The following is a 24,359-nucleotide window of genomic DNA, read 5'->3' as shown; positions in this document are numbered from 1 at the left end:
GTTGGGACAGATGGCAGCCTCATTGCTCTCCCCATTAACACCTCATGGGGTGACAACCCCGTTCTTCTGTCTGGGGTACTACGAAGGCTCATGAGGACCAATGGCAGGGCGTCAGGCCAACTCAGGGTCGTTGAGGAGCACACCTTGGCAATTCGGGCTTTGATCGTGCCATTGATCTGCTCCACAATTCCTGAGGCTTCTGGTCGGTAACTACAATGCAACTTCTGATCGATATTTAGAGCTGCACAAATCATCTTCACAAGCTCGCTATTGAAATGCGTTCCCCTATCTGATTCCAAAGAGGCCGGCACCCCGAAGCGCGGAATGAGTTCCCTAAGCAGTAACTTGGCCACTGTGAGGGTGTCGCACCTACGTGTAGGGTATGCCTCAACCCATCTGGAGAACACACAAACAACCACCAGGACATAGCGGAGGCGGTTGCACCTCGGCATTTCAATGAAATCTATCTGCATTCGATTGAATGGACCTCCAGACCTTCCTATGTGACTCAGTGCAACTGGTGTTCTTTTCCCTACGTTCAGCTGCTGACAGGTCACACAACGCTGACACACTGCTTCTGCTGCTATTCGAAACTTAGGATTGTACCAAGTCTGTCTAAACACTCTCAGCATAGCATCTCTCCCTAAGTGTACGGGACCATGTATGAGTCTAGCCATTGGACTCACCATCTCATTGGGCAACACTGCTCTGCCGTCTGCTGAGACCCAAAAATGGGACTCACCCATTACACATCCTGCCTTTTCCCATGTTTCTTTTTCAAAATCAGGAGCATTTTCTTGCATGTTTGACAGTTCATCCCAAGTATCAACAGTTTCCAATATCATGGCTAATTCAGTTCTTACATTTATTCCACCCACTTCCACCTCTGTGAAAGAGTACCCTTGTTCTGCGCAATACCGCGCAACTTCATCAGCATATCTATTGCCTTTCGAAACAAAGTCCTCATTTCTGGTATGTGCGGTGCATTTTACAACTGCGATACCTGCTGGGCATTGCAACGCCTCTAACAACAGGCGCACAAACTCTCCATTGCGAATGGGAGAGCCTGAAGAGGTCATGAACCCTCTTTGAGACCATAACTGCCCGTAATCATGAACCACCCCATAACCATACTGGCTGTCGGTGTATATGGTGACTCGAATTTGATTGCTTGCCAAGCAAGCACGTGTCAAGGCAATAATCTCGGCTACCTGAGCGGAGTGTACTCCTTCCAGGCACCCAGCTTCTACAACTCCAGCAATTGTACAAACAGCATAAGCTGCTCTCAACTGCCCAACTTCGTCTCTTACACATGAGCCATCGACAAAGAAAATTTCATCTGGGTCAGTCAGTGGCTCATCTACGATGTCGGGTCTGGGTTTGGTGCATAGTTCAGTCACATCGAGGCAGTCATGGTCTGTACATTCATCATCATCCTCGATATCATTTGGGAGTGGCATCAAGGTGGCAGGGTTCAAAACAGAGCATCTCTTGAGGGTCACATTCTCTGCAGCAAGAATAACTTGCTCATAGCGCGTGAGCCTGCTGTTGGTCAGATGCTGTGTTTTGGTCCTGGTCATCAACAGTTCAACAGAATGGGGCACGCACACCTCTAACGGGTGCCCCATGACGATATTTTCACATCTCTCAATGCTGACACCCGTTGCAGCAACGGATTTGAGACATCCGGGCAACGCTGCGGCTACTGGGTCTAAAGTAGCCGAGAAATAAGCAACTGGTCTACGGGCATTCCCATGGATTTGGACTAACACAGACAACGCGCAACCTTCTCTCTCACAACAGTAAAGAAAAAATGGTTTATTGTAATCAGGCATTCCCAATGCCGGAGCACGACACAGGTCCTCTCGCAGCTGTAAGAATGCCATCAAACAGTCTTTGTCCCATGGTACCGGATCGCTCACCTCCTTGTGCGTCAGTTTTTGCAAGGGCTTTGCTTTCAGTGAAAAGTTTGCGATCCACTGTCGGCAATAACCCACCATCCCTAGGAACATCCTGACCTCTCTCTGTGTCTTAGGCGCATTCATTTTCATGATCGCCTCTATCCTGTCTGGTGACACCTTTCGTTTGCCTTTCTCTATTCGGTGTCCTAAGTACTGCACTTCTGTCAGGCAGTACTGCAACTTTCCCGGGGACACCTTGTGCCCATTGGCAGCTAGGTGATTTAACAAAGCAATGGAGTCCTCCCTGCAAGCTTCTTCTGTTTCTGACGCCACAAGGAGGTCGTCTATGTACTGGACCAGAACTGACTTCTGGTGCAGCACTAGACTTTCAAGATTTTTCTTCAAAAGCTGGTTAAAGATCGATGGGCTCTCTGTATACCCCTGAGGGATACGACACCATGTTAGGACGCGATTTTCCAGCTTAAATGCGAAAAGAAAATGGCTTTCTTCGTCCAGAGGGATCGAAAAGAAAGCCTGACAAAGATCAATCACAGTGAACCACTCAGCTTGGAATGGAATCTGAAACAGTATCACTGATGGATTCGGTACCACTGGACAACATGAAACGACTATGTTATTAATCTTTCGAAGGTCCTGTACTATCCGAAATTTCCCATTTGGTTTCTGCAGACCCATAATCGGGGAGTTGCATGGACTACCCACGATTTCTTTCAGTATTCCCTGTTTAATCATGGACTCGATCACGGGCTTTATGCCTGCAATCGTTTCTGGAGTCAATTTATATTGGGGTGTTCTTGGGAACTCAGCATGCGGTTTCACTACAATTTTCACTGGGTCCACCCCTTTGACCAATCCTATCTCTTCCCCAGTGAAATCCCATACTTCTGGTGCCACTGTCTCTCTCAAGTCCCAGGGGAGCTCATCTACTGTTAAAGTAGGGTACAGCTCCACGCATATTCTTGAGTTTGCAACTTTGAAGTCTGCATCATCATCATTGGTCAATACCTCCACTCCCTGAGGTGTACAGTATATAGTACAATTCAATTTACACAACAGGTCTCTTCCTAGCAGACACACAGGACTTGAATCGCAAACCACAAACTGGTGCTCATCGCTGTACTTCCCTATTTTCACCTGTACCGGTTCTGTCAATTGGCTGGTTATTCTCCTGTTTGCGACCCCTACCACTTGTACGGTCTCTCCAGACATGGGCAGGTCTGGAACTGCAGCTGATCTGATCGTGGACCTAGTGGCTCCTGTGTCCACCAGAAATGTCGTGGGGCACCCTGCTACTTCTGCTTCAACATAGGGTCCCCTCTGATCCACTTCCAAGGCTGCCCCGAGGGTGCAGTCTTCTCTTTCCACTCTCTGTCCGGTTAATGGGTCCACATAATAGCACTCTTCTCCTTCTACAAACAGGGGCATCTGTCTATAGGTCTTACCCATGGTCCCTACTCGAGGAGGTTGCGGGAACTGGGCTCGGGGAGGAGCCCCCCCCCCTTTGAGCACCTTTCCTTGGTATGGCGTCACCCCTTTCGTAGGCGCTCTCTGGACCTCTTCCTCCTCTTCCTCTTGTTCTCCTATCTCTACATTGTAGGGACACTCGCGTTTCCAATGCCCCACCTCGTTACACTGGTGGCACCTTGTCGTTTTCTTCAAGGCAGCTATGTCTAATCTGGGTCTAAAGGTGGAACTCTCCTCATTGCCCTTGTTCTGACTGTACTGCTTCTTTCCTCCTGTACCTGTTCCTTGCTGCTGTTGCTGCTGTCCCCCCTTTCCTGCTGCCTGCATCTGTACCACCATCAACTTTTCTTTTAGTTTCTTAGCCTTGGAGTCTATCTCATCACAGCAGTACCTGGCATACCTCAGTATTTCGTCTAGGGGTTTACTTTGCCACCAAATCGAGTGTTGCTGAATCATTAAACTAATATCCGGTCTCAGTCCCAGGACGAACTTGGACACGAATTGCCCTATATCTTTTGGATCCATTACATCCAGGCCGCTATACTGTTTAAACGCCTTCAGTAATCTCTCGTAATATTCGTGGACGGTCTCTTTGGGTTCCTGTCTGGTTCGGTCTATTCTGACCCAATCTATGTCTTGCATTGGCACTTTCTCTTTCAGCCAATTCATCACTCTCTCGAATTTTGCCATCACAATCTCGGACGGCCCATTAGTCTTAGCATCTCTCTCTGGCTCCGTTGTGGGCCACTCAGCGCTAACCTTGCATGCTGTCCACAGATCTCCTGGTACTACAATGTCGAACAGCGTGTTCAGATCTATCCATAGGACCTTTGAGATTTTTACAAATCTCTCAACTTGCTTGTACCACTCCACCGGGTTTTCCCGCAATTTGGGGAAGGAGGTGGTAAAAGCAGCTAAATCTCCCCTACTCCAAGGGACATGCACATAGTTCCCATTGGCGACTTCACGCAAAGGGTATGCTTCTATTCCCTGCAGCCTTCCTGGTGTCGTCCCAAGCGTGCTTCTCCTACCGGTCCCTTTCTTGGACCACCTTTCTTCCCACTTATCTAGTGCCCTCCATGTCCTTATTCCAGTGATCAGTTCCCTTATATGCGTTTTCAGCCCAATCGTTCTCCTCTCATCTAGGTCTCGATCTGTGTAATGTAGCCTGTGGTTACCCTGTAATGCTTTGGTTCTTGACAGATCCACCATATATTTGCCTGCTAGTTCGACTAACTTCTCATGGATTGCTCTCGCCTTTCGAGTGATATCCTTTGCCATATACAGTATTTCATCCTGCTCATACATTTCCATTCTTTCTAAAGGCAGGGTACCATCTATCATGTCATCCAGGTCTGACCTTAAGCTGGCGACATCGAGTCTCTTAGCTTTTATCTCGGCTCGCAATATGTCTTTCGAAGGGGGCTCACTGGTCTCCCTACCATCCCAACTTCGAGCTCTACGTTTGGGCTCGGGAGAGTTAATGAGTACTCTCCCTTGCTCCCATCTCTCCAGGTCCCATGCTCGGCCATCCGATCTTGGAAGGTGATGGAACACGGGCCTGTTACCCCCACTCTTACTCTGCCCACTCTCTTCTGCTTCTCTCCTTTCACCGTACGCCTCTCTGTTATTTTCCCTCTGGTCGCTACTCTCCCTTTGCCTAGTATCGCTCAGTATCCGATACGATCCTTCCTGGTTCCCCATATTCCCTGGGCTGCGCTCATTTCCGTCATCACAGGGACTATGGTGCGACCTCTCACAACTCCCATTCTGTTCTCTATTGCCAGGCACACAGTGTGGACACTTAAAGCTGTTTCTGTACTCTTGCGCTCTCCTCTCCCCTTCACTGAGTATTGGGCACGCCACCCCTCCACTCCCGGGGCCCCCGTTTTCCAGGTCTGTTCTATCCCCACTCCGGGCCCAATGGGTGACTCCCCTACTATCTCTCTCTCTACAGTCCCACTCCGGGCTGCTCTCCCCAGCCCCGCAGTGAGTCCGAGCTCTGCTGTCCTGACTTTCCCTTTCAGCTTCTGCAGCTATGATGCTCTTGTGAGCCTCCACTGCCTCATCCCACTTCTTCATGTACTCGTTTCGCTCTTGAAAGGATTTTCGTCCAGATCCCCTCAGATCCGCTGGCCATCTAGGGCCCCCAGGATCCCCTCCTGGATCCCCTGCTGTGTGCATCGGGGTGCTCCACTCTCTCGGTATCGGCATCTGACTTGGGGAATTGATCGTATCGTTCCTCCTTGCCTTCTCTGCTCTTTCTCTGTCCTTCCGTACCCGTTCTTCCCCTCTTGCTCTTTCTTGGTCATATATCGATATTATAGGACCTATGGTAACAGGTACCTGTAGTGCATCTGGTAATCTGTAGGATGTGGCGCACTCCGTTTCCGGCGCTCTTTGTACCACAAACCTCCCGACTACCTGTTGCACCTGACTAGGCTGGGACAGCTCTTTCTTTGCCTCAGGATCCCACTCTGAACTGGGAAGCGGTCTATGCTCTCCTGCATTGCCCCCCTTTTCTCCTTCAGTATGCTCGACCTCTCCCCCTGCTCTATTATACGGGGGTGGCCTGTCTGTCAATAATCTGTTTATCAGGCTGTCCTCTGTTTCGCTCTCATCATCTTCTTCTAAGGGGCTTTTATTTACAGGCACCTCTAACACTGGGTACAATTTATTTACTTCCATGTTATGCACTCTCCATCTTTTAGCATCCGCATCCCACCTGGCATCCTGCACTGCCCTTACCGATCGTTTCACCCTTTCTTGTCGTCTGTTCATATTCTTTTCATGCGCTGCCCTAATCCATGCTTCAAGAGCTTCAAACTGGGTCGGTCTAGGCAAGGGTCTCATTGAGGTCATGACTGATTTTAATCGATGTAACACCTCTAATCTGAACGTCCCGTACTTCGGGAACGTCAGTTCCTCATTTCCTTCAGTAATCTTACTCCACTCTGATATCCAAAGGATCGTATGCAGCCCAACATTCACTGCCATGTAACGAGCTGGCGTACCCTCCGGCGGGGCTTCTTCCCCTTCATACGATCCCCGCTTCTCTTTTTTAAACACCGCTCTCAGCCATTTAAAACACTTCATAATTATGCGCACAATATCCAGCCTCGCTACTCTGTTTACTTCCTGATGACAATCCACCAATCCTGTCGCGGCTTTGCTAGCTTGGCCTATCGCAGCGCGGTCTTTCTCCGGTCGGCCAATCACGTCGCGACACTTTCTGACGTCTTTTCTAGCTGGCCTATCACGGCGCGGTCTTTCTTCGGTCAGCCAATCACTGCGCGACACTACCTGACGTCACTTTTCTCCGCTTCGCAGCAGCACCCCTCCTTTCTCAACTCGTCTCCCGGTCATGCATGCGTCCCATTCATACACCGAAAAATGACTACTTCCGACCAAGCGGTCACTTCCCTCGACTGTACGTCCACAGTCTATATGTAATTGTCAACACAACTGACGAAATGTCTATCGTCTCTGATAGGTTGCTTACACACACAGTAACCTCCGACCAGCGTCCGTTACTCACGCACTCACTCTTACGTTCCCCCTATCTCGGTCTTTCGGGTGATCAATGGTACCTCATGACCCCCTTCACACTATTTGACAATTACTCTGGGTGTCCGATACACCCGAACCACTTAAGCTCTCCTTGAACTTAAGATTTCCACCGGTTGCGCGCGCTCACAACCTGTTCCACAGTCACTCTACAGACATTCAACTCCGCCAGACATTACAACATAGATACAATACAAAAACACCGCAATCTAACACGCATGACCCTTTATACTCACTCTCGACCGATACTGCTGCTTTTTCTGTCTCACGTCATCCGGATCTTCTTCGGCGGGCGGTTCTTCCGATCATCGATTTCTAGGGGCCTTGGGGTAAGCTAACCTGGCCTAGGTCACCGTCCTCAAGAAGGCAACCATCCTCTATAGCTACCAACTGGAAGGGCGAGATTTTGATCGATACCTTATCACTATTGATCCAAACCTCGATCTGGTCGACTGAACCTTTATTGCCTGTCTTTGAGGAAGAAAGTGCCCCTCTCTGCAAGTTAGTTCACCCAATAAAGGACTCTGCTCCCAAAGATCACAAACAACTTCTAGCTTTCAAAAGTTTATTGTAAAGATATGATAAGCTGCAAATACAGGCATCTCAGAATGAGATTCACGAGATACACAGGTCCAACTACATACATGTGCTCTCTGAAAGCCCTCAGACGAGCAACGGAAATTACTAACACAAGTTCTAAGAATAATAAAGCTATCAGCATTGACGCATATCTCTCCTTCATTTAAGTTGGAGGAAAACGCACAGGTTAGGCTGTCCCTACCCTGCTCTAGATGGTATCCCTACTTAACCAAATCCCAACCTAACGAAGGTGTCAGCAGTGAATGACCCCCAAGGGAAGTCACTCACTCTAAGTCTCTTGGTGAAAACCTATAGTTCTCCAGTCATGACCCCTCTCTGCCTACCCATCAGCTCTCTAAAGGGTCCTCAGGCATCTGCTCTAACTCCACCCAGGGGTGCTGTCCCTAATACAAAACAGTCAACAACATTTGAGACGCCCCTCGTGAGACGCCTCTCACGTGGTGTAGATTCTGGCTTTTTCCATGCTGCTTTGTATTGGGCCTCGTACGTTGGAGTTGACCTTGCTTCTCAGACTCTTCTCCGGCCCGCTGATACCCCTTAAACATTCCGGAACCCTCCTCCATGTCTGGGCCGTCTACTGAACAGACCTCTATTCATTCATTTATAATTGGATCCCCCCTTTTCCTTTGCAGACAGATATCTGCAGCCAAGAACCCAACTCTCATAGACTTCCAAAAAAGGCTTGCAACATTTCTCAGCCCAGACATGTACGTATAAATCAATGTTTAAAATAATTCAGGCCCACAGCATTTCTCATAATGATTATAGCATTCAACTTCTTCATTAATTAAAGCATGTTAATACTCTTATTCTATTATTCAATAAACACATCTATAAATCATGGCCCATTAATGCAATGGCCAAAACATTATTTCAATCTATGTCGTGAAAAGAAACACTTTCTAGCTTTGGCCCTGAGGCCTACCACATTCTGCGTTTTACCACATGCCATCTTACATTTTAGCAGCTTACACGACATGAATTCAGGAATAATCACATCTAATAAAATCATATAGTGTCACACATTTCTGTATTAGTTCCACTTCTACTTAAATCTCTACATTAGCTATACATTCAGAATATAATTGCAGATACTACTAGCACTCATGGCATTTCTCCTCATGATTTATGCTTACTACAGGTAAGTGTGATGCACTCATACATTTAGGTCAGTTTGCGCTCTCTCAGTGCCCTGCTCCACTTTAAGTACAGATAGGTCAGTTGCCCTCGCTGCCTGCACCCTCCGACCGCTGGTGTGTGAAAGCTGCCGCCTGCTATAGCATACGCTCTAATTATGTTTTGCAAGGTACAGGTGATGGCGATTGTGCATTTAAACTTGTAGTGCAGCAAATAAAACAAAATGCTGCACAACCATTCAACGTGCCCCCAAACAGCCGCCACTTTGGTGTAATATCGGCGAAAACACCGTCCTGTGCACAAGACTCAGCAAGGCCTGCAGGCAGCCAACCTAAACTAAAGCAGAAACCACTGACCCGCACAGGTACTGGCCTCTCGGAACTCCGGCAGTGCCGGCTGGGGTAATACCGCGCAATCAGCACAGTACGACTACCCTTCAGCCCCCTAAGCACAGTTATTCGACTGGAGTACTGTCTTGGAATATTTGTTGGACACTCTCCTTACCCATAGCTGCCAAGGTTTCAGATTGCTATGCGTGACAATTTCATAATTTCAGTGTAATTATGAGTGACATTTCAACAACTATAAGTGACACTGTCTCAAAAGCAAAATCAAGCAACGAAGACAAAGGAAACATAAAGATCAGAAATAACAGACATGACAAGCTTCTCCCACCCACACACACATGTAGCCTGTGGTTTACTTTTAAGGTATTGGAACGTTTTTCCGACCTCAACGTTATAAGCAACGGCCTTTAACTGACTGTAGGATGTGACCAGCTGCAGATCAACTGTACTTTTCAATTCAACTCTGAAATTAAAATTATGAAGTCGCAAGCGTGACTGGAAAATCAATATTTTCGCATCAGACACAAAAGCTAATATGAGTCCTCCTTCTCTCAGTTGAGCCAGTAGCACAGCACGTCAGAAAGGTTGGACCTGGGAAATAACTGCCTTGCCTACACATTAACAATACATATCTCGGAATTCAGAATTAAAGCAGATGGAATATTTTAGCTGTTCTATCTTATGCCCGTAGCTACTGACAATCCGGGGGGATTTCCGTTCCACTATCAAAGCCGACACCCAGTTCCCACTCATACAACAAAAACATGTGCTGAAAAGAAGGAGTTCTTCGAACCCCTGCCGTAGCTGCACACTTTTCCTACCGTGCCATTAAGCAGTGTGATTTAATCAATAGCTGAGCATTGCCCCTGGAGTCTGTGGTGCGGCGCCCATTATTAATAATGAGTTTCACGGCCCTCTCTGCTCACGCACCCAGCACCTACCAGCAGCCAAAAAACGGGTCCTGGCTCCAGAGAACTCTTCTTTTCAAGCAACTCCATCTGAAGAGTACAGAGCGTGACCACGGACGGAAAAGGAGATGGCCTGGAAAGTGGAAACAGCAGCACAGAGGGGATGCTGCAGAGGAAGGGCCAGGCGAACAGCACAATCACCCCCTGCGGCTCTTGCTTTCTACCACCACCAAATTCCCAGGCAAACTTTACAGCAACGAAATTACGGCACGGCAGGTTTTACTGTATGAAGACAAATACTGCCGCTCACTTACTGATTCAGGCGCCAGTGGGCTTGAATCGAGTTACATGGCCAGGGTGCGATCCAATCGTCATTACAACCTCAGGCCGCGATGACGACGTTGCAGCAGGACGTAACGTCGCGTGGCACGTATGACGTCAATCAGAAGGTAATGTGGGTGGAGGTGGGACTGGGAGTCTATTGATTAATTTTAGCACTAGTAGCCGCAGCTTCCAGCGCTTGTACCAGCCACTTCAGTTTAGCCATTATAGCAGCCCTACCAGCTTACCAGCCGAGGGGCTATCTATGCATATTATGCGTGACAATGCTGCTTTGCTTCCCTGACATTTGCAGTTCGGGGCCGCGGTGACTCGGCAGCGCACGAGGCCACTCAGGGGCCATGCTGATGAATAATGCTGCCTGTGAGAATTACGGTACTCCTGCTGTGTTTGTGTTACACAGCGAGCCAGAGCAGCGTAAGCAGATTTGTGTCACCCCATGATGGGGTGACACCCGGTGCTGTCCGCACCCCCCTAGTGACGCCGCTGGGTGGGAGCATCCTGGGGCCTTATTTATGAAAAGTGACGCATCGCTGCGTGAAAACATCGATGCGTCACTTTTCACTGCGCACTCCTTGCGACACTAATGATGTGTCATATTTAATGTATGACGCATCATGTCCCAAGGAGTTACAGATACGTCAGTATTTCTGACCTATCTGTAAGCGCAAAAGTGACGCATTGCTGGAGTGTGTCACAAAAGTGACGCAACTCCAGCAATGCGTCCTTTCACATGGGGAAAGCCCCATGTGAAAGGGCTTGCGTCAGTCTTACACCTGCTGTGAGGCAGGCGCAAGATTTTGACGCAACAGCGGCCTAAAAGTGACGCAGTGAAATCTCATAGATTTCACTGCGTCACTATTACGAGGCTTTTTACGGTAGGTATAATGTGGCGCAGGGGTTTAAAAAGTGACACATCTACCTAGATGCGTCACTTTTTAAATATGGCGCAACAAGGCGCATGTTTTACGCCGCCGATGCATCACAAAAAGTGACGCATCAGCAGCGCAAAACTGACGCAAGGCCTCATAAATGAGGCCCCTGGTTCTGTCTGTCTATGGGCCGAGTATGTTACTGTGCAAGGCCGCACAACTCAGAGCTCTAAGTGGGCTGAAAATTGGGGAAGGTGGGTTCCCCTGGAAGGGGTGGAGCTGATATAACTAAGGGCGTGGGTAAAACAAACACTAAAATTCTCTTAGAGTGCCACCTATGCAAAAAAACAGCGACCATTGCTCTGTGCGCATTTGCACAGAGGCCAAGGATGGGAAGAGCACGTTTTCGGAACACCTTTTTGCCACACTGACAGGCAAGCAGCAATGACATGGATTGCCTTAACGTTTTTTTCTATTAATTGTTCTGAAATCGATCAGTGTTTTTGCATGAAGAGTTAAGGACATGAATACAGGGCCCGAAAGAGACCCGTTTCAATGTCTTTTTTAGATTACTACTGTGACTGAGATCCGGAGGGACCCGGCCCTCTTAAAGCCCTGGCTCTAGGATTACCCATTTCTAAATGCCAACCTGCCTTTGTGTTTCTGCCATATTCACTGCGTTCGTTCTGCATGTTTGAGATGAAAAGGGAAGCAGTGGGACTTGCTGGAGAACAGAAAACTCAATCACAGGAGATCACTGCTTTTCTGTAACAGCAGCGACACGGCTATGCGTCTTGCATCTGGCACTATTTTTAGATGAGCAGTGCTCTATCCCTGGAAACTAGACTGCTTGCGACCAAAATGTGCTTGTCGGTATCAGTGGCTCACTAGGGAACATGGAGACACTGCCCCAGTGTTTCCGTTGTGCTAGAGGTCGATGCCCTCAAACAAACACTGGTTATCCAAGGCAACAAGGCCTAAAGGATAGCTATCTAGTGTAACCTTTTAAAATAGTTTAATACTGTTTCCTATTAAGACGCCATTGAAAGGCTTAAAACCAAGCTTTCCAAGTCACTATCATTTTATGGTAAAGAAGCAGAGCTTAACTTGTGCAGGTGGTTGCCGGTGGTGGACACTGGCACCTGCTTTTGGATGCAAGGGGTCATTTTCTTCATCAAGTTTTCGTCATTTTCTTCATCAAGTTTTCACCTTAGAAGAAGAGAGGGAAAGGCTAAAAAGGGAGAAAGATACTAAAACAAGCATTGGCATAGCCAATAGGTCTCGCTTTTGGGACCTTATGAGCATTTAGTTATGCAGCACAATATCCTTTGTGCAACAACATCAATGTTGCATGGCTAGCAACTTATAAGGTACCAAAGGTGAGTCCTATTAGCTATGCCAATGCTTGTTATTAATTTTCATCATGCTGCTAAACAGCACGGCTACAAACCATTGACGAAGTCGACAATGCCCATGAAGTACAGCAGGAACAAAAGGCAATGCCAGAGGCAATAGCCTCAAAGATGAGACCTATTGTCTTTGCCAGTGCTACTTTTCCTCTGCTTTACGTTTTTGTCTAGAGCCAAAAGGAAAGGGAAAACTAGGAAAGGGTAGGATAGTTTAGTCTCTATTTATTTATTGAAGAGTTTTATATAGCGCTGGCTAGACCCGTAGGTATCAGAGCGCTTTACATGAAGATCATTGAGTTGCAAGTTACCAATTACGTTTGTTACCAGAGCATAGCAAAACACAGGCAAAAAAAAAAACAGTGGGCCCGATTCACAGAACTAACTTAAGACAAAATCCTAAACTTACTACCATTTTTGTATTCACAGAAAGCACTTACTCATTTTGGTATTCACAGAAGACACTTACTCATTTCGGTATTCACGGAAGTTAGGAGTCCTAACTTTAGGACTCCTAAATGCCTTCTGTGAATACCGAAAGTCTTAAAATTAGGATTTTTCCCAGTTTAGGAGTCCTAACTTTACTACTACTAAATTGAGAAAACTCCTAATTTTAAGACTTTCGGTATTCACAGAAGGCATTTAGGAGTCCTAAAGTTAGGAGTCCTAACTTTACTACTACTAAATACAGAAAATCCCTAATTTTAAGACTTTCAGTATTCATAGAAGGCATTTAGGAGTCCTAAAGTTAGGAGTCCTAACTTTACTACTACTAAATACAGAAAAATCCTAATTTTAAGACTTTCGGTATTCACAGAAGGCATTTAGGAGTCCTAAAGTTAAGAGTCCTAACTTTACTACTACTAAATTGAGAAAAATCCGAATTTTAAGACTTCCGGTATTCACAGAAGGCATTTAGGAGTCCTAAAGTTAGGAGTCCTAACTTTACTACTACTAAATACAGAAAATTCCTAATTTTAAGACTTTCGGTATTCATAGAAGGCATTTAGGAGTCCTAAAGTTAGGAGTCCTAACTTTACTACTACTAAATACAGAAAAATCCTAATTTTAAGACTTTCGTTATTCACAGAAGGCATTTAGGAGTCCTAAAGTTAAGAGTCCTAACTTTACTACTACTAAATTGAGAAAAATCCGAATTTTAAAACTTTCGGTATTCACAGAAGGCATTTAGGAGTCCTAAAGTTAGAAGTCTTAACTTTACTACTACTAAATACAAAAAAAATCCTATTTTTAAGACTTTCGGTATTCACAGAAGGCATTTAGGAGTCCTAAAGTTAAGAGTCCTAACTTTACTACTACTAAATTGAGAAAAATCTGAATTTTAAGACTTTCGGTATTCACAGGAGGCATTTAGGAGTACTAAAGTTAGGACTACTAACTTCTGTGAATACCGAAATGAGTAAGTTTCTTCTGTGAATACCAAAATGAGTAAGTGCCTTCTGTGAATATGAAAATGGTAGTAAGTTTAGGATTTTGTCTTAAGTTTGTTCTGTGAATCGGGCCCCGCGTTACGGAATTCGTCGGAGGGAGTGGGAGGAAGGAGACACAGCAGGGGGACAGGAAGAACTGTGCCCAAGTTAGGAGCAGCATGTAAATATGTTTTATCTAAAAAAAAATATACAATGTAAAACCTCACGAAAACAAGGGCCCAGATGTGCCTGTGAGTCTGGCTTTTCGGAATTCACACATTTCCAGTAGCACTTCTGGTAAGCAAAGCCAGCTGAAGCTGTTCAAGTGTGCTACTGGAAATGTCATGTGGCATCTGCTATTGCCCCAGTGAGGAGCTGTGCATAGGGTAGAACTCTGCAAAAGGAAAATGCAGCACAAAGCGTAAATACATTTTTTTTAATTTTGTTTCTCAGTGGGAAAACCATTTTTTACTGTGGAGAAATCCCTGACCCAAATTCCCCTCAGGTTTGAGAGTGTTCCCTTCCAGTGCTCATCCAACAAGTGGAGTTACTCCAGCTCTGATCATTAGACCAGGGGCCTCAACACTTTTCCGAACAAGAGCTACTTATGTTCAATGTAAATCATCTGGAGCTACTACTATTATTTTTGTTTTAATAGTGGCCAAACCAGACACAATTGCATTAGTGGCCACCATATGCAAGATTACTAGCAGTGATCACAGTAGTAAATCAGGCAAGATTGCCAACAGTAACATAAAAAAAAGACGTTTATCAATTTTGAATGTCTCAGTATGGGTATTACATAGCAGCAAATGCTGAAATACCCTTGGCACCAAATTTGGGGATATGAGTAAACTGTCTTCTCAAAGCCACATGATTTATCACTCAAATATTAGCTTTAAGTAAGTTTTGGAAACTGTGCCATTTTTCTTGAATCATCAGCTAATGAGTTCTGAAAATAGATGAATTTTCATCTCAAATCCACTAATTCAATGTTGGTATAAATATATTAATGCAACCAAGTAAAATCACCTAATTTCGCAGGCTGGGCAGCTCACAGGAGAGCTACTCACAGGTAGGCAGAGTGCTACCAGTAGCTCTCGGGCTACTAGTTGGAAAAGCCTGAATTAGACATTTCCAGAGTGTGAAAAAGTCAGAGAGAAATTTGTGAATGCACACAAAGTCACAAGTTTGTGGACGTTCAGGCACTATCAAGGCAAGCTGTGCCTTGATCTGCCCACTTTCACCCAACGCATGGGGATTATTAATGCATAATTGTACGCAGATGTGGTGTACAATTTGACAGTATTAAAGCAATTTACGCCTGCATGGTCTACTTTTGTGAAAACACCAAAGGCATAATTGAGCCATTTTCAGCTGTAAACATAGGCTTAGGGGTGTGAAAGGCTTTGTGAATCAGGCCAATGGTGTATAGTGGGTTAAGAATTGGTAAATTTTACAAATCTTAAAGGCCATCAAAGACACCAGAGCCGAGTGGTACCCAGTGACTCTAATAAAAAGCTAATCTTATTTTTGGGCCTTTGTTTTCAGCATTATGAATCATGTTTGCCTCGTGGATAGATTCAGTCTTGCACATGACATTAGAAAAGGCCTACTAGGCACTTCAATGTTGCTATCAAGTGAAGCCCTGGGTTTATGCATTTATACGTCACACAGGGTGAACCTGCAGGACAGAAACAAGGCAATGCCTAGTAATAAGGGGTTAAAAGATGATACAAGATCCTATACATGAATTGGGTATGGTGCACATTTTGAGTTATCCACATATTTACAATGTTTTGGACAAAGGGATATTAAGTGATTGACTCAGAACCACACAATGTCAGTCAAGGCCTCAAGTTGGGATTTGTACTGAGGCTTCCAGTAGGCAATTTATCCTCTGGATCAAAATCATCTTCCCCCGGTGTCGCAGGCTTTCAAGCTGGGAGTGAATTATCAGGTAAAATTTTTAGGCTAGTCTTGAGAGCACATAAGGTTATTCATTATAAACGTGTTCCATTGAAAAGTCAGCAGTTCTTGCGGTGTTGGTAGTCTATTATAATGCACAGGCTGGCAGCATGGAGAATTCTGCTGACCCCTTTCCAAATCATTGGACTTCTCTATAGACACACTTAGGTCTAGCTTATGGTCAGTAATGGATTGTAAGTCTCAATGAAATGTTCAAAGAACAGAGTATTTAAAGCATGGAAGTATCAATTAATGCCTTTACCTGTTCCTTTTCTGGCCATATAATGCAGACATGGATTTGGTCCTAAAAATAATGGATTTGTCACTCCAAGGCTTGGTAGCCACACATCTAACATATGTCCTACGATGCCATCCATATTAGATTACTGGTTTGTGGGGCTACAGCAATCCTTGGATGTCATGGTGTTATGTTGTATTATTTTGGATTTGTATTGTGCCAATTGCTATTGTTATGCCATCAGGGGCATAGCTTGATAAGTAAGAATGGGGGAGGGGTGCCAGCTTCCGATTTTCCCAACATTCACGCTGGCATATATTGTTAGAATACATTATATGACAAGCAGGATGCTTGAGAGGGGTTTATGGGGCAGTGGAAAGAGAGAAGAATGTGGATTGGTAGGAGTACAAAGTGAGAGAAAACACCATATTTAGTAAAATAAATTTAGTTTTGATGGCTTTAAATAGAGGGAGGGAGGGATAGAGTGTGCGTTTTTAGGTTGAGCCTGGGCAGCGCATGCGCTGCCCTGCGAGGCATGCTGTATTCAGGTATGGATTTGAAGCTACGCCCACTCTCCACCCATATTTTTCATTGGCTTTTGTCATTGGCCACTGTAAACTGTGGCTTTTCATTGGTCAATAGGCTTAGTAGTCCCTCTTTAGTACAGCTTGTCTCATTTTGTAACCTCCCATGAAGACAACTGTTGTTACTCAGTAGGCTTTAATTACAGTCTGCGAGCACTATTTTCTCAAATAGCCTAGTCCTGCCTGCTGTTGGATACGCTCTATCCTAACGCTTTTTTTAAAATGTAACTGGTATGGTTCCTTTATTAGAGGGTCGACGTCCTTGTACAACATTGTTAACAACAAGCTCTCATGGAAGGCAACCAAGCTGTGCGATGCGCCCCCTCCTGGGTAGAAAGCAATATTGTCACTTTATAACCTCGCCCTCTTTAATTAAAGTTTCACAGGGATCAGAAAAAAAATACGTTTATCCTGGTGTTTCGTGAAAAGGGCTAAATAAGAGAGACATGTGGCGCCAACCTAAAAACACCTTTCGGATAATGGAGCTTACCATGTGAAGACAAGCATTGGCCACGCGGCCATAAAAGTAACACCGCGTGGCCGCGAAAGTCATTACGATAAAATAAATTTAAAAAATGCAAGTGGTGACACGAGTGGTGATGCACATGGTACACACGCGCGTTACCGCAAGTGCTACCTTGCCGGCCACCAGCTTGCTTTTACGCGCATGCGCGTGTGCGTGCGCTCTTGTGCGCATAATAGCAAGCTGGCGGCTGGCAAGGTAGCACTTTTAAAAGCAGCTACTAAATGTCTCGGCCAGGCCAGCGCATGCGCTGGATCAGGCGAGACCTAAAAATGACTATGGTTGAAAGGCATAAAAAGGAGCTTTCTATAGTGAAACACAATGAGATGTGTCTCTAGGCGCTTTTGACGAATCAGATTTTACTTTCTTCACTGAGGTAAAGCTTAATGAGCATGCGGAAGCTGTTGCGTGTGGAGCATCAATACTTCGAATGCCGCAGATGTTATAGAGCCTTGGCTGAAATAAAGCAGTACTGCCTGCTGCAGGTTCTCTCTACCTCCACAAACATGAGGTAAGTAACAGGGACAAAGCTAGATAGTGCAAATGGGCTAGCTGCACCAGGGCTCAGCGGTCAGCGGGTGCAGTGGCACCAGGGCCCAGAACTCTGAGGAGCCCAATGACGTCATTACTCTGAGAAGCCCATTGACGTCATTAGAGCTGCTTTGGTTGTGGCGGCCATTTGCCTTGGCTGCAATAGGGCCTCGTGTCCCGTTGCATAGCAGCTGTTTTCCTTGTAGCGCAGCTTTTCACTCAGTGACAAGAGAGTTAAAAGGGCTGAACAGCCTTATCTCTGCAGCTGGTTTTGAAAGCGACACTTGCAATGCAATAAGTCTCACATGTATGCGAGTTTAAGCTACTGCCATTGTAAATGACAATATCTTTTATTTATGTTTCATAAATCAAAACCAAAATAAAAGGCATAGCCATTTATGATGCCAATAGCTCAAACTCGCATAACTGCAAGACCTATTGATTGCAATGCTTGTTAATTTGAGGATTCAAGAGAGCCTCTAGCTGAGCCAGCATCAGTCAAGTGGCTTGAGATTGTCTCCAGCCTTCAGTGGCTTGCTACCCTCCATCACATCTGAGCAATTAAGGGGTGTTAGAGCTGTAAGACTTAGGGTGATCTTTCCCAAAGCTTTATCCACCTTCATTCCTGTTTGCTGAATTAGTTTTTGTTGACCATAGAACTATGTGCACTTTACCATTGCTAAGTAGTACTAAAGTGCATGGGCCCACTCCCTAAAAACGGGTAAAATTGGCTTACACCTGATTACCTAATTAATTTACTTATAAGTCCCTAGTAAAGTGGCCTACCATATAGGCAGGACAGGTAATTTAAATGGTACTAGTGGGCCTGCAGCATTTACTGTGCCACCCATTTAAGTAGCTCCCTAAAACATGTTTCAGGTCTGCCATTGAAGCATGTGTGCAATTTTTAACTGTCAATTTGACTTGGCAAAATGAACACTTTGTCAACCCTAAAAGTCCCTTTTTAATGCACACACTTCACCCCTAACGTAGCCCAAACAGCCAAGAGGGCAGAATGTGTTCTATTCAATAAATAGGGCATGTACGTTTAGGTTTTACATGTCCTAGTAGTGAAAATCTCACAAATTAATTTTCTACTTCAAGGCCTACCTCTTAAATAGGATAACTACGGGTTACCTTCTTACATTTAATAAATGATAACTTTTATTTGGAAGCAGGTAGAAATATCATGTTTGGTGTCTATAGAATTGTAATTTAAAATCTTCCTTAATGGTAAAAGTTGGCTTTTAAGTCAAAAGTTTGAAAATGCCACTTTTCAAAAGTTGTCATTTTCTAATCCTAACCATTTAGTGCCTGCGGTCTGTTCCTGTGTCACATGACTAGGTGTAGTTGGCAGTAGGCCTTTGTGTATTCCTCCCAGGCACCCACACTAAAGGGGGACTGGGTGTTGGCAGGGTGTGCCAATTTGAAAGGATGTACGGCAGAGCTGTGCACAGCCTCACCCACACTTCAAAACAGCTGCTTCAGCCCACACAGAATGGAGCTGCTCCCTAGCCTTTTGTACCCCCAGATATCCTAAGACCAGGGCAGGGAGGCAGAAATTTACAGACACTCCTGTAGGGTGAAAACCCAAGAGGTTTCTTCCACTTCAAAGCTAACACCAGGTACAAAATTCGGCCCCTCGGACCCACTCTTCTGTTCACCTCTGTACCTGTAGAGGACTTTCCTGCTGCCTGTGACCTGTTGTGTAGTTCAGAGGACTGTCCTGTTACCCTGCTGCCTGAAGACTGCCTTGTGGCCACAGAGCACTGCCCAGCTGCTTGAAACCTGATTTTCTTCTACAACCCAGAACTTCCAGGGGGACTCCAAGCACTAATTAGCTGGCATCCTGATCAGAGCCTCAGGGAAAGAAACTGCCTTAACCATCTTGAAACCGCACCTAGACCCAGCCTGAATGAGTCCTACCCTTCAATTGGTGCCCCTTCAGCCATGCACCCTTAAAAGTGGTACTAAAGATGCCCAGATAGCCCAAGTGCAAAACTTGGGATTTCAAAACATTTCAGCACAAGTAATCTCTAAAAACCTAGATGAGACCAGAACCTACCTGTTTGCTGATCTGCCCAAGGTGTATCACCAGTCGACCTAATTTTGTGGTAGCGCCTGCTACATTTTTCTCTGCAGCAGGCAAGGCTAATCGGCTTATTCCAATTCGATAATCATTTTACTTTCTTTGAACACTTGAGTCACCAAAGGTAGTGACAGCAAGCTGCAAAGGCTTACTCTTGGGTACAATAGAGGGATAGCAACTAAAATGCAGCATAACACAGCATTGTCTAATCTCTTCTAGAGATAATGGGAGTAATTTAGAGGCCAGAATGGAATAAAACCCTCATTATAACTTCACGGATCACAGACCATTTGTAGGAAAGTGGGCTCTGCTTCTATGGTTACCCTCACTTTTTACCTGGTGCTAAGCTGTTATTGCTTAGTCTGACTGGGATCCTGCTAATCAGGACCCATGTCTATCTGCTTTCTCCTTTAAACTGTTATGTTCAGCAATTGGGTACATCCAGTTAGGATACTGATGTACCCTTATCAGTCCCTATTATACAGTACTGAGGTACCCAGGGCATAGGTACACCAGAGGTCCCACATGGGCTGAAGCATGCATTATACCACCCATGGGAGACCAATCAAAATGGAACTACGACCTGCCATTGCAACCTGTGTAAGCTGGTGCTAGCACCACTTACTAAAGATATAGGTTTCCTGTATCTAGGGTCACTGCACTTAAAACCTATAAGTCACCCCTCTAGCAGGCCTTTGCAAGACTTAAGGCAGGGTGCTTGGTTTGAAATGAGAGGGTGCCCCTGCATAATCAGGGCACCCCTACAGCCTATGGAGTCCATTCTTCTGGGTTGTCAGTGAAGCAGCCATATACGCGATAACCATCTCAAAACTGTCTGCAACGAATCCCATCAAGTTTGGTATCAAACATGTTGGAATCACACATCCCACGCCGTAAATGGTGTGGGAGGTATGATGTCAAGTACTGGAAGAGCCCCCTGTTAGGCTCCTAGTCTTCCCGGTGCCAATCTTCTAGACCCGGACAGCACAATATGGTTGCTGCCGACCAGAGACACATTTCTGCTCTCCTTCTGCTAAGCCAAGCTCAAGCAGGGGAAGGTAGAACAATAGGTATCCAAATACAGGGAGTTGTGACCACCTCCCAGACAGGATTTAGTATATTGGGACCGGGTGGGTGCGCTTGCCAGTGCCACTAAGTCTGCATAATGGGCACATCTGGTGTCCCCATGCATAGTAGAGTTAAAACCAGTCCTGGGAGCCATTGGCTCCCTCTCTGGCACAAAACTGGACAACGGACATGGGGGTAGCCTCCCCCCTGTCCAGACCCTACCCTTGGATGGTCCACTGAATCATCCCAACCCTTTCCTTAGGGTACTTAAGGACTTACCTGGGTGTAGGTTCCTAGATTTGTCGCGGAACAAGATTCAGATCAGACACCACTTCTTCTTCTACCATCTGGGCACTCTGGACTTTGCTGGACTTCGTGTGGGCTTGACTTCACCACCCTTTCAGTCTGCTGCATTGTCTGTGCCTATGCACCATACAGGAACTTTCCAAGGCCTGTGGACATCAAAGACACATGAAGGAATCACCCTTGAAGCGAAGGAGTCACTTCATTGCATTTGCTGGCACCTCAACTAAGTAGACCGGTCTGCTGATTCTGTGCTCCTCCAGACTGCGTAAGGTTCTGCAACACAGGTGGTAGTTTTTCAAAGCTCCGAGGCCTGCCCTGCCCTCTTACCAAGTTTGAGGCCATTATCCCTCACAGGGGCTGCAATAACCAAGCCCCTATGCACCGCTACAACTTGCAGTTGCAAAAGCATGTTGGCTTCCTTCAAAGAAGATCTTCAGGCTTCAAGTTGCCCCATCCTCAAGCACCTCCAATGAATGAATAAATGAATGAATGAAGCTGCATTTATAGAGCGCCTAGCTACCCGTAGGCATCCCAGCGCTGGAGAATAACGGAATGGCAGGTGATTGGGTTCCCTTCATAGCTGAAGAGGGAGGGAGTTCCAAAGTTTGGCAGCATTATATGAGAATAGCCGACCACTCCTTCTAACTCTCTTAATTCTGGGGACGACTACCAGGTGTTGTTGATCTGAGCGTAGACGCCTGTTAGCTCGATAGGGCTTGACCATAGAGGAGATAATCTCTGGTCCTTTCCCTCCCATCAGCTTATGGGTAATGCATACAGCTTTGAAGTAGACTCTCTCTCCCGAACGGGGAGCCAATGGAGAGCTTTCATATCAGGTTTTGGACTGCTGATTCTCAATCCCCATGAGGATCCTTGTGGCACAGTTCTGTACTGTTTGAAGTTTGGTGAGGACCGTTCTCGGTGCTCCAAGGTATAAAGCATTGCTCTAGTCCAGGCATGAAGGAATAAGCGGCTGAACCATGAGCTTTTTTACCTGAAAGGGGAACAGAGGCAACACTTTACGAAACATGCTTATGATGTCAAAACAAGAGGCCACTACCTTTCCGGATTCTTCATCAACTGCTAATAGAGCCGTTTCTGTGCCTTGGCGAGGGCGAAAGCCAAATTGAGAGGGATGAAGAAGATTATTAGATTCCAGATGAGCAGACAGCGCGGAATTGACGTCTCTTTCCAGTATTTTGCTAATATCTGGGAAGAGTGAGATAGGCCGGTAATTGCCCAGGCAATCTGGGTCCAGGCTGGGTTTTTTCGAAAGGGATTTGATCATGGCTTTTTTCCAAAGGGGGGGAGCACCCCAGTGGATATGGAGGAGTTGATCAAATCCAGAATGACCGTAACAATTGCTCAGGATCTTAGTCGGGGCTGGGTCTCTGGCCTACCCACTTTTAACAAGTGCAGAGGTGGTCGGAAGTGATTAATAGTTCATTAAGGGGAAGGTCTTCAGAGAATGTTCCTTGCTCCCTGTGTGTAAATCCTCAGGGTGAGGGATAGTATGGCTATCGTTTGGGGTAAAGGATCCATAAATCGTTTGAATTTTGTTATAAAAAGATTCCTTAAGTTTGTTGCAACGTTGGTCCATGGCTGAGGGAATATCGGGGAGAGAAGGAGCTCTCAGTAGTTTCTTTGCAATTTGGAATGTTTCCCTGGGGAATTTGCCGCTGAGGATATTATTTCCTTGAAGTAAGAGGCCTGTTTTTTTTTATTTCGAACTTGTAGGTTTTGATAGCCTCCCTGTAGTCCTTTTTCGAGACTCTTTCAGTTTTCTTACAGGTTGTTTTAAGTCTCGGAGTTTAGGGGTATACCAGGCCGTTCTGTTGGGCCCTTTATGCGACTGAGTGATTGTTTTGGGAAGGACCTGGTCTAGCGCACCCTCAATCCAGTTATTGAATCTATCATTAGCCACCATCGGATCGGTGTCAGGGAGAGGCTTAGAATTTTCTAGTGCCGATACCTACTTTTCTATGGGAAGTTTGGACCAGCGGCTGGACTTAATTTGCATTAGCCAAGTTGGGGGGGGTTGGTGGGGTAACATGGATGGAGATGAACTGACCAGGGAATAGGGGTCGGTTTCTGACAGGAAAGCTCCTCCAGTTTGGAAACAATGGGATCTAGGAGGTGCCCTTTTGAGTGTATTTTAAATATAGTACCTTCTGAGTGAGCTGTAAGGCCGCTACGTCCAGGGACAGCTCAGACGCAATCTTCAATGTTGGATCATCAAAGTGGACATTAAAGTCACCCAAAATAGTAAAATTTGCAGTGGTGCTAGCCAGTTTGGGGACCATTTCAGAAAGTGATTTGCAGAATTGGCCTATAGATCCAGGGGGGCAGTAAATTAGGATGACCGATAGGGAGAACGTGGGCATAAATACTATTGAGAAATGGATGTTCTCATAATCAAGTAAGGGGCTCCCAATAGTTCGACAAGTAAGGTGGGTTTTCAGAATAATGGCAATACCACCACCTTTACCAGTTGCCCTGTCCAGCCTCTGTACTATGTCATAAGGGGGGAGGGCCTGGACAATTTCGGGGTCTGAGCCCACGTTCAGCCAGGTTTCAGTGAGGAATAGAACATCAGGGCCTTAATCCATAATCAGGATAGACAATTCTGCAGAATGTTTAGGCAAATATCTGCAATTTAATAAGAGTCATTAAAAAAACGTTGTCAGGCGATGCTGCAGTGAGGGAGGGGAACCAGGACCTAAATGAACAGTGCACACAATTGGTATCTAGACTACCAGGAGCAATGGAGTGAAGGTAGTAAGGTCCTGGGGGTAAGTTCAACTGTCTGAGCTGCTCCGCGCTGTAACAATTCTTGTCTAATGGGGAAGGGGCAGGAGTTCTGGCCCCAGGCCCCATCCGGACATGGATGGGCGCAGAAGGGCTTGCCTTAGGCACGCCACTGCACGGACGCATCATCGGGCTCCTAAGAAGCCCGGACAGGTCCAGCGACCAGAGCACTGACCTGAATAATGGCGGCTCAAAGTGCATTGTGCAAATGAAAGCGGCAATTTTAAAGCAGTTAAAATAAATAATTCCCAC

At 45.9% G+C, this 24,359-nt stretch overlaps 1 protein-coding gene across 1 annotated transcript in view; it reads right to left on the bottom strand.

Moving 5' to 3' along the window:
* Positions 1-24,359, bottom strand: part of FAM135B (family with sequence similarity 135 member B) — a 1,359,155-nt gene that overhangs the window by 1,326,743 nt on the left and 8,053 nt on the right. The gene's annotated exons all lie outside the window — the stretch shown is intronic.

Source organism: Lissotriton helveticus, chromosome 4_1 (assembly GCF_964261635.1).
Source record: "Lissotriton helveticus chromosome 4_1, aLisHel1.1, whole genome shotgun sequence".
In the NCBI taxonomy this organism is placed as follows: Eukaryota; Metazoa; Chordata; class Amphibia; order Caudata; family Salamandridae; genus Lissotriton; species Lissotriton helveticus.
The sequence above is the reverse complement of the archived record's forward strand: the minus strand, read 5'-3'. Positions and strand labels throughout refer to the sequence as shown.